This window comes from Cupressus sempervirens, chromosome 9 (genome assembly GCF_028749045.1).
Source record: "Cupressus sempervirens isolate cs-2001-9-10 chromosome 9, ASM2874904v1, whole genome shotgun sequence".
NCBI classification, from domain to species: Eukaryota; Viridiplantae; Streptophyta; class Pinopsida; order Cupressales; family Cupressaceae; genus Cupressus; species Cupressus sempervirens.
This window is the reverse complement of record NC_143126.1, coordinates 535,254,391-535,267,938: the sequence shown is the minus strand read 5'-3', so window position 1 is coordinate 535,267,938 and position 13,548 is coordinate 535,254,391. Positions and strand designations below refer to the sequence as shown.

The following is a 13,548-nucleotide window of genomic DNA, read 5'->3' as shown; positions in this document are numbered from 1 at the left end:
TCTAGAATCAGTAATGAAGTTACTAAGCTTATGGCCATTTACATATAAGGACACATAGAATGGGTCTAGTTTCTAACTAGAGGAGGTAGCTAAAATTGATGCTTCTTCCTCTTTGAAGAGCACAAGAAAAATAGACTCTTCATTAGCTAGGGGGACACTATCCAATTGAGGCTAGTCATTGCTAATGGTGGAGTTCACATTAGGCCGAGTTCTAGCATTAACATCACTTTTACAATAATCTACTAGCTTCTGTATCTTAGCATGATGAGTTTTGAGATAATCAAGGGGAGACACCTAGATATAGGCATCCTTGCAATATTGTATAATATCAAACAAGGAATGAGGCTTACCACTTGATTTGAACTTTGATTGCTCTTTCCTCCATGATGAGGAAGTGGATGCTCCAGCTACAGTTAGTGAAGGGCTAGTGGTTATGTTTTGGGAAGGAATAGAGTTCACCAAATTCTTCTCTCTCTAGCTTCTTATAGCCATAGTCATTTGAATTCCATCTAAGTTGGTGAAGCAATCACCACCAACCTTTGAATCTAATTCATACTCCAAAAAGAATGTTCTAGAGTCATCATGTAGAGTAGAATCATCTTCACTTTTGTGATACTTGATGGTTAGCTCATTAGAAGTAGCGAGCTGCTTATACCTATTCATTTTTAGGTAGGAATCACCATCATGATCAGCTCATAGATGAAAAATACACATGTTTTTCTTCTTACAGGGTGCCTCGATAGCAAGCTTCTATTGAGAAGATGGCAATTGCAATGGTCTACCTTTGTGTTGCCTTTGAGGAATGTCTTGATATGGTTACTACAGTGAAGAGCCAGGGTTTCCCATTTGTCTCTTCATGGAAATCATTTCATTAGAGAGCTTGTAAAGCATTTCTTCAATATTGTTAGTTACACTAGGGATAGAGCTTGTAGATGCTCCACTCTGAATCTCTCTCTTCTTTTTCTCGATGGCTATCAGATCATCCTCCAACTCAATTGCCAAGTTTTGAGTAGCCAAAAAATTAGCCACATGTGCATGTCTAATTTGAAAGCTTATGTCAGGGGGCATGGAGCTAATGAAGAACACCTTTTAGTTATCAGTAGTAGGCCTGCTTATAGTAGGGATCCTATTGACCAACTTATTGAATTTAGTAATGAAATCTCTCATAGGAATGCTTGGCTCCTTCTTGATTTGAGTAAGTTGAGTCAAGAGAGTGTGCTCATCATTTGTACTCTTATAACATGCCTCAAATTAGGTCTGCATGTCATCCTAGGTTATTATACATCCCACTAGGAGGTGCTAAAACCAATCAAAAACATTGTCAACCAAATTTTTGATGAACATCCTCACTACAACATCTTCATGTTGAGGACAAATGATACTGCATGCAACAAAGAAAGCCATGATGTGCTCATCAGCTGAAATCTTCCCATCACCATTGAATTTTGGGAAATTCTTTCTAGAAGCTCTAGGGAGATCATTGTTGGTAGCAAGGTGAAGAGGGCCAATAACATTACCCTATGGAACAACCACTGAGGCAGGGAGGATTACTGGTATAGGCTAAAAAGTGAATGTAGTAGGGGTAACTACTCCATGAAGAGTGAGGGCATTGCAAAAAGATGGGATTTGAGGGGAAAAAATAGGAGGTGAAGATGAATGGCTATGTATCTATGCAATAGGGCGAGCAGTCAGAAAAAGAGCACCACAGAAACCTTGATATACTAGATCTTGAGAGTGTGTTCTCCCTCTTCCTATAGGATCTTCAAATAAAGGGAACTCAACTTTTTGCAATTCTTTAGACATAGGGTCAACTTGCCCTTTACTACGAGTGTTGCAGGAATATGTCACTAGTACAAAAATTAGCAATATGTGACCAAAAAAACTACTAAAAACTGTATATAAGTGACTAAACTTAGTCACGTGACTAATAGTAGTTAATATCCAGTCATTTATAACACTACTAAATTTACTACTAACCAATTTTAGTCACTTATTTGGTAGCTGATTTTGATCATTGATTTGGTCGCATATTTAGTACTATATTTAATCATATTTAGTCATATATTTGATAGTTGTTTTAGTCACATATTTAGTGGTATATTTGGTAGCATATTTAGACATAAATTTGATCACATATATAGTATATATACTCACATATATGGTAGTGTATTTAGTCACATACTTAATAGTATATTTGATCACATATTTAATATTATATTTAGCAACATATTTACTAGCACATTTAGTCACATATTTGGTAGTGTGTTTGGTCATAACAAGGCATGATGGAATTGAACCACCAACTTCTTTTCTTGTAAAGCAAGTGCTCTTCCATTGAGCTAGCACCCTTACAAAAATATATAATAAATTATTATTTGTTTCATTTTTTAATACTATTATTAATTTTTCTTCATATAATATCAAACCCTTTCTTTTATCCCTCAATTATGTCACTATTATCTTTAAAGTGAGTGAGAACCATAGATTGTAAAAATATGACATTTTAAATAAATTTAATCTCATATATCATTATACCTCAAAAAAGCAAATAAAGATGCTAATTAGTATTATTAATTTTAGGATTAATACTTGTAAGAAGGTTAGTAGATTATCATGCAAATAAGTCTGAACAAATAAAATGTGTCTAAAAACTATTCATAGTATTCATGTCCACTAACTTCACAATGCAGTTGCAAAGGCCTTAAAGTGACTATTCCAGATCTCCATAAACATAAAGTTCACATAAAAGAATTCATGTCTACTAAAATAAAACCCCCTTTGTCTAAATGAAAATTGTATGTACAACCTAATAACTTACACCACAACTTAAAATAATTTACATAGGAGCAGCTTATATTAGTTTAAAACTTAGCTAAAACTATTTGTTATAGTTTCATTTGTTAACTACCTTATTTGATGGTGGCACACCTTGAAAACACTAGAATAGTGTGAGAACACAGATGAGAATGAAACAAAGTAATTTCTTACACCAAATACATATTCATAAGCCATATCAAACCAATATACATTGGTAAGCCACTTCAGATTTATCTTTCAATGTAGTTGAAACAAATGTTAAGTAGGAACTTTCCTCACTATTCATAGGCCAACTTTGTCTCAAAAATAATAAGATAGATATCAAATGCTTAAAATGTTGATAATGGGTAGCGATAATCCATTGTGAACATGTCTCTTCCAACCTTACCAATTGAAGAATAATCTTGTCATGGTCACTTTGAGAGACAAATTGAGTGGGCTTGGTAGTTGAAATAAGCTAAAAATTCTTAATAGAAGCAACTATAACACACCCTCAGAAATTCAAACACCATTACTAGAGTTGTTCATGTCACCTTGATGATTTATTTTTCAAGACCAATAGACCTTCTTTAAAGCTACAATTAATTATATGCCTAGGGAAAGAACTACTATGAATGACACCGAACTTGGAATCAAAGTGAGGAAAGGATGCCAAGGAATCTAATCTCAATAAAAAATATTCACTAGGAGTGGGAGAAGGCCTCCTATTTCTATGGCTAAATTTGGGATCAAATCCATTGTACATTGCATATGCCTTAGGGGCCCCTTTCTCCTAAGACATTCAATTCATATGCAATATGGGCTTTAACATAGCTCCCAATTGGAACCTTAGGGGAATCTTTGCCAACCTATCACCCTCCATGATTTGTCGATGCTATTGCACCACTATGAGGATTTTGGTTATCATATATTGTGAACTTTGTTCCTAGAAAATTGGACCTAGAAGAAATGAAAACAAAAAATGGCATATGAAAAAGAACTTTCTAAAATCAGTCCAAGTTTCTCAATTTGTGCAGTTTATTTATAATATCAAAATGCCCATTATATTCCTCCAAATGGAAAAATACTACCACTATAACAATATAAATATGATACTGATAGTTTCTGTTAATCTAAAATAAGATTCATAAGACCATACAATAATTTATAATATCAAAATACTCATTGTGTTCCTCCAAATGGAAAAATACTACCCACTATAACAAACAAATATGATAGTAACCATTCCATTCATCTAAAATAAGATTCATAAGATCAGGAATTATTTTGTCTACTACAATGACTAGGATTGATATCTTTAGTTTTATTCATATTTGTATGTCTGAGATGTCTAATTCACAAGACATACTAATGTGAAATAATAGATATAAAGATGCATGTTAAATATTAATTTAAATCAGAGAATAATGTATTCACCTGCCTAAGTTTTCCTATGTATGTATTATTTTCCCTTGACATGTCTTCTATGTTGAGGGAGATAACATAATTTGCAATAGTAGCATGTCTGAATTTACAAGCAACAAGAAGAAATTTTCTAGTCTTAGCAAGTAATGAAAAATGTTAAAAAGTATCTTAAAGATTGAAGAACATATCTAAATCAATTTTGATATGTTAAACTCTATCGACATCATAGATCAAGAAAATAAGATAACTCCATCAACATCATATATCAAGTAAATGAGCTTTACAATTCTTTGATTTTCATGTATATCATCTAAGAAAGTTGGTGCTTGTTAAGTTCCCCATTCATGTTTAATGCCTCATGAGACGTTACGAAAAATAAGAGCATTTAGTTCTATTAAAATTTCAAATAGCTAAAGCCAATAGAATAAATGGGCTTTAATATTACTATTCATTGTAGAATAACAACTTAATATTCAACATATTTCATTCTTTGACAACACAAGAGAAAGGGTCAAGCAAGATAAGTTCATGCAAAATATCATCCAAGAAGAAACCTACATTCAAATCCTAGAAGAAGTCATAGCTTTAACCACACAAATTTTGAATGCTTAAATGGATAAACTACAAGATCCAATTCTGTTGTGACCTACCCCCAATGGAAAAGAATAGTTACAAATCCAATGCAAATAAAAACAAAGATCCCATGTGAATTCATTACAAGGGAAATAATTAATAGAGAAAAACAATAACTAGAAAGTGATGAATTAATAAAAAACCTCTATGAGTTCACCCCAAAGGGAAATAAGGAATAGATAAACAATATCAAGAAAGTGATGCGCTAAATGATGGATTTCCAGCTAGAATAGAGTTTCGTGGAAAAGCTATCCATAGCTTGGAAGGAGACAAATAAAGAACCCAAGAAGTACACTAACAATTGTATGTAAACCTAGCAAGCTACAAATTACTGTAAGGTTCATTAACATTGATTTGAAGAATAAAAAGGTAAGCTTTGTTTGCCCCATGTCACTCATACTAATGTGAATAATATTGTGCACTATATTCTAATGTTCAAAATTCAAATGATCCATAAATAAAATAGCAAGAAACAACATGCCAAGAAATAGTCACATCACATCATTAATTTATTTGAATTAAAAATGTACAAAATATTAGAGTTTGGCATGCTTGTATAGATTTAATTTTTAGAATTTAACAATTATCGGATCCACGTTTTCCTTAAGAAGATGATTTATGGAGAAAAAATAGGTATTGGTCAATATTGAAAAAATTCAAAAGTCACTATAATTATCAAATATTTGGGCTTGGCCAAAAATAAACCACCTAACCATGCAAAAATATGCATAGAGCCTTGGCACATAGAGTTTTGTTTCCTTGAATAAGCAAAAATTATTGGCCATTGCAACCAATTTAAATGAACAATTGTAAAATACTCATTTCTACTTCAATTCAAAATTATTTAACCCCATCATTGTCTAAAACTAATAAACTAACCTTAATCCTCTTATGTATTTTTTTTTTCTAAATTAATCATCTAATGTAAACATATCTTCTCTTTTAATTTTTTTAAAAAAGGAAAAAATGGAAAAACTCTTGCACGTGCCTCCAAAACAACTTTAAGACCTTAAAAAAATTAGCTTATATGGCTTCAATCAACACTAAGTGATCTCAACAAAACCTAGGCATAATCATTGTATTGATAGCTCTCACATAGATGCAAAATACAAAAATTAGAACATATATAATGTTGCATGTCTAACATAAAAATGAGAGAGGGAGATTAAAACTACAAGCTAGAAAAAAACAACGAGAAGCATAGTATTGAAACCTTACATGGATTCAAGCCTAAATACAAATCATAAGTACATATAGCTCTATTTCGCTATATATAACATTGGATTAGAGAGTCTCTTGGTTTGGGCTGCAAATAAAAAGAAAGAACATAATTTTCAATTCAAGATTCAAGACCTGCTCTATTTTTTTCTCAACTAAAAAGGAATACAACTAACCATTTTCACATAAGATAACATTTGTTCATGATCATAACAGGACAATTCTTGAAACCGAGAAACTAACCCTTAATTGAATAAAAAATTTATCCATACAAATTAAAAAAAAATATTTATTTCTTGATTAAATGAAACTTATATTCATCTAAATCATTTCTATGGTGATCAGCTATGTAGTTCTATGTAAACCATCCAAGATATATGTAAATACAAATTAGTTTGTTGCAGAATTTCCATTAAGATTTCTATATCATGCAAGGAAAATAGTAAATGTATTTTTTCCACAAATGTTTTTTAAGCCATCTCCTTGATTTCCTTGTAATCATGACCCTCCTATTGTCATGTCTTAGATTCTTCACCAGATTTAGAGAACGTTCCCATATGCTTTCATTTATGAAGACTATACAACCTCACAAACTTAGACTCAAAACATAAGATGAGCTGCACAAAGAAATCTCGTTCCAAACTACACCTTCAAAAAAGACACATCCCTTAAATGGATTACAACACCCATCTTGACAACAAAAAATTGAATTAGAACAAACAAACCCATTCATTTACTTTAAAAAATACTTAAACCCATCAAAAACACAATAATTTACATATCAAAAATCTGATATAAAACTTTGAAGTCAGAACACACATCCAAACATTTGATGATTTTTTTAGGAAACATGTGCAAATCATTGGGTTTCACCACTCATATTTTGAATGCAATCCATAATGGTCCACATCTTTGGACAAACCCACATATTCACAATCTTTCAATCAATATGCAATCACTCAATTTCATTTAATTGATTTCTTAAAAAAATATTAAAGCCATTTATAAAAATATTTTCAATTCAAGATTCAAGACTTGCTCTATTTTTTTCTCAACTAAAAAGGAATACAACTAACCATTTTCACATAAGATAACATTTGTTCATGATCATAACAGGACAATTCTTGAAACCGAGAAACTAACCCTTAATTGAATAAAAAATTTATCCATACAAATTAATTTTATTTATTTATTTCTTGATTAAATGGAACTTATATTCATCTAAATCATTTCTATGATGATCAACTATGTAGTTCTATGTAAACCATCCAAGATATATGTAAATACAAATTAGTTTGTTGCATAATTTCTATTAAGATTTCTATATCATGCAAGGAAAATAGTAAATGTATTTTTTCCACAAATGTTTTTTAAGCCATCTCCTTGATTTCCTTGTAAATCATGACCCTCCTATTGTCATGTCTTAGATTCTTCACCAGATTTAGAGAACGTTCCCATATGCTTTCATTTATGAAGGCTATACAACCCCACAAACTTAGACTCAAAACATAAGATGAGCTGCGCAAAGAAATCTCATTCCAAACTACACCTTCAAAAAAGACACATCTCAACCTACCAAAATTTAACCCTTAAATGGATTACAACACCCATGTTGACAACAAAAAATTGAATTAGAACAAACAAACCCATTCATTTACTTTAAAAAATACTTAAACCCATCAAAAACACAATAATTTACATATCAAAATTTTGATATAAAACTTTGAAGTCAGAACACACATCCAAACATTTGATGATTTTTTAGGACACATGTGCAAATCATTGGGTTTCACCACTCATATTTTGAATGCAATCCATAATAGTCCACATCTTTGGACAAACCCACATATTCACAATCTTTCAATCAATATGCAATCACTCAATTTAACTTGATTTCTTAAAAAAATATTAAAACCATTTATAAAAGTATTTTGAAGTTACAAGTTTATGTTTGGATTCTAGTACACTTAGTTTGGAAAAACATTTTGAGATATTAGTTTAGTCTTTTGAACGTCCATACAGAAAAAAGAAGCTAGAATTGATTGCCATTGTAGTTCTTTTGGCAACAACTTTGAAAAACAACACTCAAAACAAGTGAAATCAAAGAGTATATGTAAATTATAATTTAGACTCATTTACCAAAAATATTGCTACAATCAAGCCCTTTATTACTAGAAATGTTGCCATTACATAAATACTTAAGATTTGACAGCATAAAGCACACTACTAAAAACAAAGTTCCTATCCATATCCACTATTATATAATTCTTCTAAAGACATCAATTTGTAGTTCAGTACAAATAAAGTATGCGAATGAGAACTCCATTAATTTAAAGGTGCATTTAAAGTTGTGCAAGTGTAAGTAAGAACAATATCCACAATTTTTAATCCCAATCATGGCAATGATTAATTGGAAAGGTCACTGTCCATCAAATATCATTTGAAAACACCAAACTATAAAGGAAAATATAATATAGGTTACCAGTGTGATAATAATGTTTAAAAATCCAACTAAATGAGGAAATCCTACTCTAACAAAGAATTAATGTGTTATAAGTTAGGATTAATGATTTATAACATCATTCTTCAAAACTCACATTTCTACTCTACCTTGTAGTACATTTCACACAACTTCAGCTAAGCATTACCCTATATATAAGAGTGACGTATGAAGACTTGGTTATAATCTTTAAAACCTCACTCAGAACCCACTACCTATTCTGAGGGTTTATTTTCATTAGTCTTTCCACCATTTTCATTGCAGTGGAGATTTACACCCTTCAATGAAATTTTTTTTGGAAAAATATTGATTATGTCTTGTATTAACAACTAAGTTATAGGAATACAATTTCTAATATCATAGATTCTAAATGATTTTCAGTAGTAAAATTCAGTGCATAAAAACATATCAGTCAATAAAATAATACATATTCTACACAAATATAATAGGTCCATAATTTTTGGATTCAATTAAATAGACATAATTTTAAGGGGAAATGTTTAATGCGACAAAAATTGGAAGGAATAGAGAGAACAATGATTACATAAAATGGTTGGACATACAAGAAATTATGCCTAAATTTTTCATGTATTCAAAAATAAAATTTTATGTTGCAAAAATTCTCAAGCACAAACATCAAAACTTTTACCTTTAAAATCTTTTTAAGCACATGTATGTTTAGTCATGATCTATAGCAATTAACAAGTTCAGTTAACATATGCAAGTTCCTACAAATGCAAGTATAAACCTCTCATATAATAATTTGACTAGAAAAATTATATAGTTTGGTATTTTTTTAATTAAGAATCCGACGCTTTGGGTGACAATCTCGATCTCTATGGTCAATTTCTTACCAAATTATGTTTTGTTCCTTCTTTTGGTTTTTATCCTCCAAAAATAAGCACAACTTCCTACAACTGAAACCATGCTTGTCCATAAAAAAAATTAAACTTTAAGAAAATGTACTGGAACTACTATTGTTCTTGGTGATTTTCCTAGAATATGACCTTTTTGTGTAGTTATTATGTGTCAATACTGGAACACAAAACAAAAGAAGGAAGAAAAGGATGAACCTAATTCCAGGGTTATTCAAGTCAATGAGAATGGAGATTATTCTTCTAGCTCTCATAAAGTTGGTTGATTGTCCTTGGAAAGGTTGAATATACATTGGAATGGATTATCTTAGCCAATGAAGATCAAAAATAAGAAAATTTTTTGTCACTAGATGGAGATCACAACTTGGACCTTGATAAACTAATTTGAGCTGCTTCTTATATATGGGTGCCACTAGATACATTATATTGTATAAGGAGGTTCTAGAGGATGGCATGATGTTTGTAGTGAGAAGGCTTGGGGAGGGTGGCTTGAGATCTTACATGGATTTTGAAGTAAAAGCTAAAGCAAATTTTATACTTAGGAATCCAAACACTATTTGACTCAGAGGGTACTGCTAGGGCATAGTGAAGGAGCTACTAATTTATGACTACATTCCTGATGGGAGCTTGGAAAATGTATATTATAGTGGGTTCTTCACTCTTCTACTCCTTTTTATTATGCATCTCTTTCTTTGTTGGGTTATTCTACTAGGAGATTTGGTCCATATAACATATTAAGTTAGTTATGCATAGGATTTGAGATGTTATATTGCGGAGTTTCCATTTATGATTATTACATGGAATCCATAGGCTCTTAAACAATCAAGTTAGTGAAATTTAAGCCATCACTAGATTCATAGTGATATGGATTCACTTGATGGATTGAACTTCTTATGGAAGTCTTGTTGAAATTCAATTATTGCATCTTATAAGGATAAAAAAGGAAAATATGAAAAAAGAGAAATTAAACTTTGAACCTCTTTGAAAATGTCTATGGAATCATCTTGTTGGATATCTAGAGGTCTTCGAGAGAATGATTGTACACCATTGATCTAGTTGGTGCTTGAGAGTAAAGAAGAAGATAGTGTGGCCTATTCAAAGTCTAGTGAAAAATAAGAATGTTCAGGCTAGAATTAGAGGTACAAGAACCCTTGTTGGGAAATGTTAATCAACAGGCAAAAGAAGTCAATGAAGATTGTGAGAAGCAGTAAAAAATGAAAATGAATATTGATTTGTGAAAGGTGTATGCAACCCTTCAGGAAGAATGGAAAAGTAGGGGTGGAATGGAAGAAATAGAAGTTATGGAAATAGAGGAAGAAGTGCATACCTATGTTGATGGGTTTCACATTTTTGATGAATAAGAGGAACATATGTTTGAAGACATGGATGGAAAATGGAGAGACTTTCCAAGAAATTTTGTGAATGACATTATACCTATGCAATTTTTAGTACCAAATCATATGTTTTTTTGATGTTGTTTTTATCATTTGTTATAGAATTTAAGGAAGATAAGTTTTTATTATTATTTGTTATGCATTTTTAAATGTCACAAAGTGATTTGGTGTTGTGTCAAAGCTGATCAAATCTTTAAAAAGTTGTCAATGACAACTTTGCGAGTTTTACATTAACAAGTTGTTATTTGATATCAATATATGAACATTGGATGTGGTTGTTGAGAGAAAATGGAAGGTTCTTCTTAAATCTTAGGATATCCCTTTGGTTCCAGTATACAACACTAAACTTGAGTTTGGGTACAAAATTTGAATAAAAAAATCAGTTTTCTGTCATTTTCTGCAAATTCTTGAAGACAATGATGTGTCACTTGCCCAGATGAATTTATTCCATTTTAAACTTGATTGGGAATGGTAGAAGGATTATTAGCTTTCAAAAATACAAGGTTTCAAGTTTGGACATGGCTTTTACAAAGAGATCTAATCGTTTTAATCAAATTTATTCAAAAAACCTCACATTCAAGGGTTTACTTACAAATGGTTTAATAAATTTTATTTTACCACTCAAAAATTCAAATTTTTTGATATATATTTTAGTTGATCCAATCATATTTTATTTTGTTTAAGTTTTATGTTGATTAATTGAGTATTGAAGGAGAATTTTGATGCCCTACGAAGCTATGCATACATATTCTTTTCTTATATTCTATGACAGTTAGTATCAATTTTGAAAATAATATCATATCTTTTTGTTAAACCGTTGGATCTTCCTATAACTTGGTAAAAAGTTTTGTATCTAGCGCATATAAAATCTCACTGAAGCGACTGGATTTATTTTCTTTCATCTAAAAGATATAGATGACTATTTGATACATATTTTTGTGACCAACAAACCAATGATTTTGGTGAAGAATTTCACTGTATGAAAGCAATTTGTAAATGGACATTGTATACTAGTGATGTAAGAGATCAAATGAAATCTTATATTATTTGAAATGTGAGTTCACTTTGTATGTTCAAATCTGATTGCATGGAGACAACCTTATGGTTTCAAACTGTGACTGGGACAATAATGAGTATTTGGGATAAATTCCACATTCTTTCGAGCCTTCAAAACATTGAAAAGAGTTATGTCTTTGTCTTTATAATCTGTATTACTTACCATTCAAAGTAATTTTTTAAACCACTATATATTTCCACATTATTCAAAAAATTGTATTGCTAATGGTTGATCATCAAATATTGGACAACCCTATCTTGAGGATAACATATAACTGGTGGGTTTGGTAATTTCATGTTTCAAAGTGTTTCAAGATATTCAAAGTGCATGATAATTGATATTGAAAGGTAGGGCTTTGATTTTATGAGTCTTGTTCCATTTGAGAAATGAGGGAATTCATTTCTGAGAAGGATGTGTAGAGGTAAAGGGTTTTTTGTAACATATTTGTTGTAGGGTGTATGAAGTTCATGAGGACTGTATGGTGTTGAGGAGTGTGTGGAGGGGTTGCATGCAAGGGGTAGCAATCATGGAGATTGTGATCAATAAAGTGAAGATATGTTGAAAGGAACTTGTGAATCCTTTGTTAAGTTATTTGTTGTGCCATTTTCATGTCGTGAGCATTGAATGGAGTTTGGGTCAGCAGGAGTTACATGGAAGTAAGATTCTTTACAGCACAGGAGGATGTTCTTTATCAATCAATCATTAGTAACTTCTCAAAATGATGAGATACCAACATGCCCTTATGATAAAAAATTTAGTTATTCAGTAAGTAGAATTTGTTGAAATATTTAGCCAAATGAATAAATGGAATCCAGTTGGGTTCATGATATAATTAGTAAGTATTATTAGGTAAACCCAAGGGACACATTTCTCTAGGAAAATAAGCATCTAAATTACATGACTTATTTATGACTGAATTATGAAGAGTAAAATTTTATCAGTGGAACTAATCTAGGTGATAGCATGAGAACCTATGTTTTAAATAGGTATAATATTTAAAGTTTCAAATCTCTCATCATATTATCAAGTGATGCAATCAATTTGCAAAATATTGTACACATGTTGAAAAATAGATTACCTTAGCATTGTGAAGGTGCTGATATATATCACAAGCATATGCAACGCACATCTGAGGGTCCATGTGCTCAATGTCAACATCGATAAACTGTTGCATTAAATTTTGTTGGTAATGAAGAAAATTCTTGAAACAGATAACCTGTGCAGATGGCAAGTTGTATAAAAGGGAAAAATATAATAGAGAAAATGAAAAACATGTAAGATAATTAGCCTTTGCTAATGCCATGATTCCAAATATAGCATAGATTAGGACCAAAATTTTGACTTTTAAACAACACCTTCTCTTGGCTTCAAGCTTGAGTAACCTGTAATATGTAAATTCTGTGAGGCTATCCTCTCTAAAGAAGAAATAATTGTACAGTTGTTATTATTTGAATACTCAACCTCTGGACTTGAAGACTCACTTGTTGACATAATTTCATTCATACAACTAGATTCCCCATTTGACCCACTTGGAAATTTGAGAGCAAGTAAAATGTAATAAATTTGATATATGTGTTTGTTTAGGCCCCAAATTGGAAATGGGAATGGAATGCCACATATATTACATGTTAATTCATTTGTACAAAACCA

The 13,548-nt window shown here is 31.1% G+C and overlaps 1 pseudogene; it reads right to left on the bottom strand.

Annotated features, from left to right (window-relative positions):
* Positions 1-3,095: 3,095 nt before the first annotated feature.
* On the bottom strand, positions 3,096-13,201 carry LOC149539707 (tubby-like F-box protein 3 pseudogene; annotated as a pseudogene).
* Between the last annotated feature and the right edge of the window lie 347 nt (positions 13,202-13,548).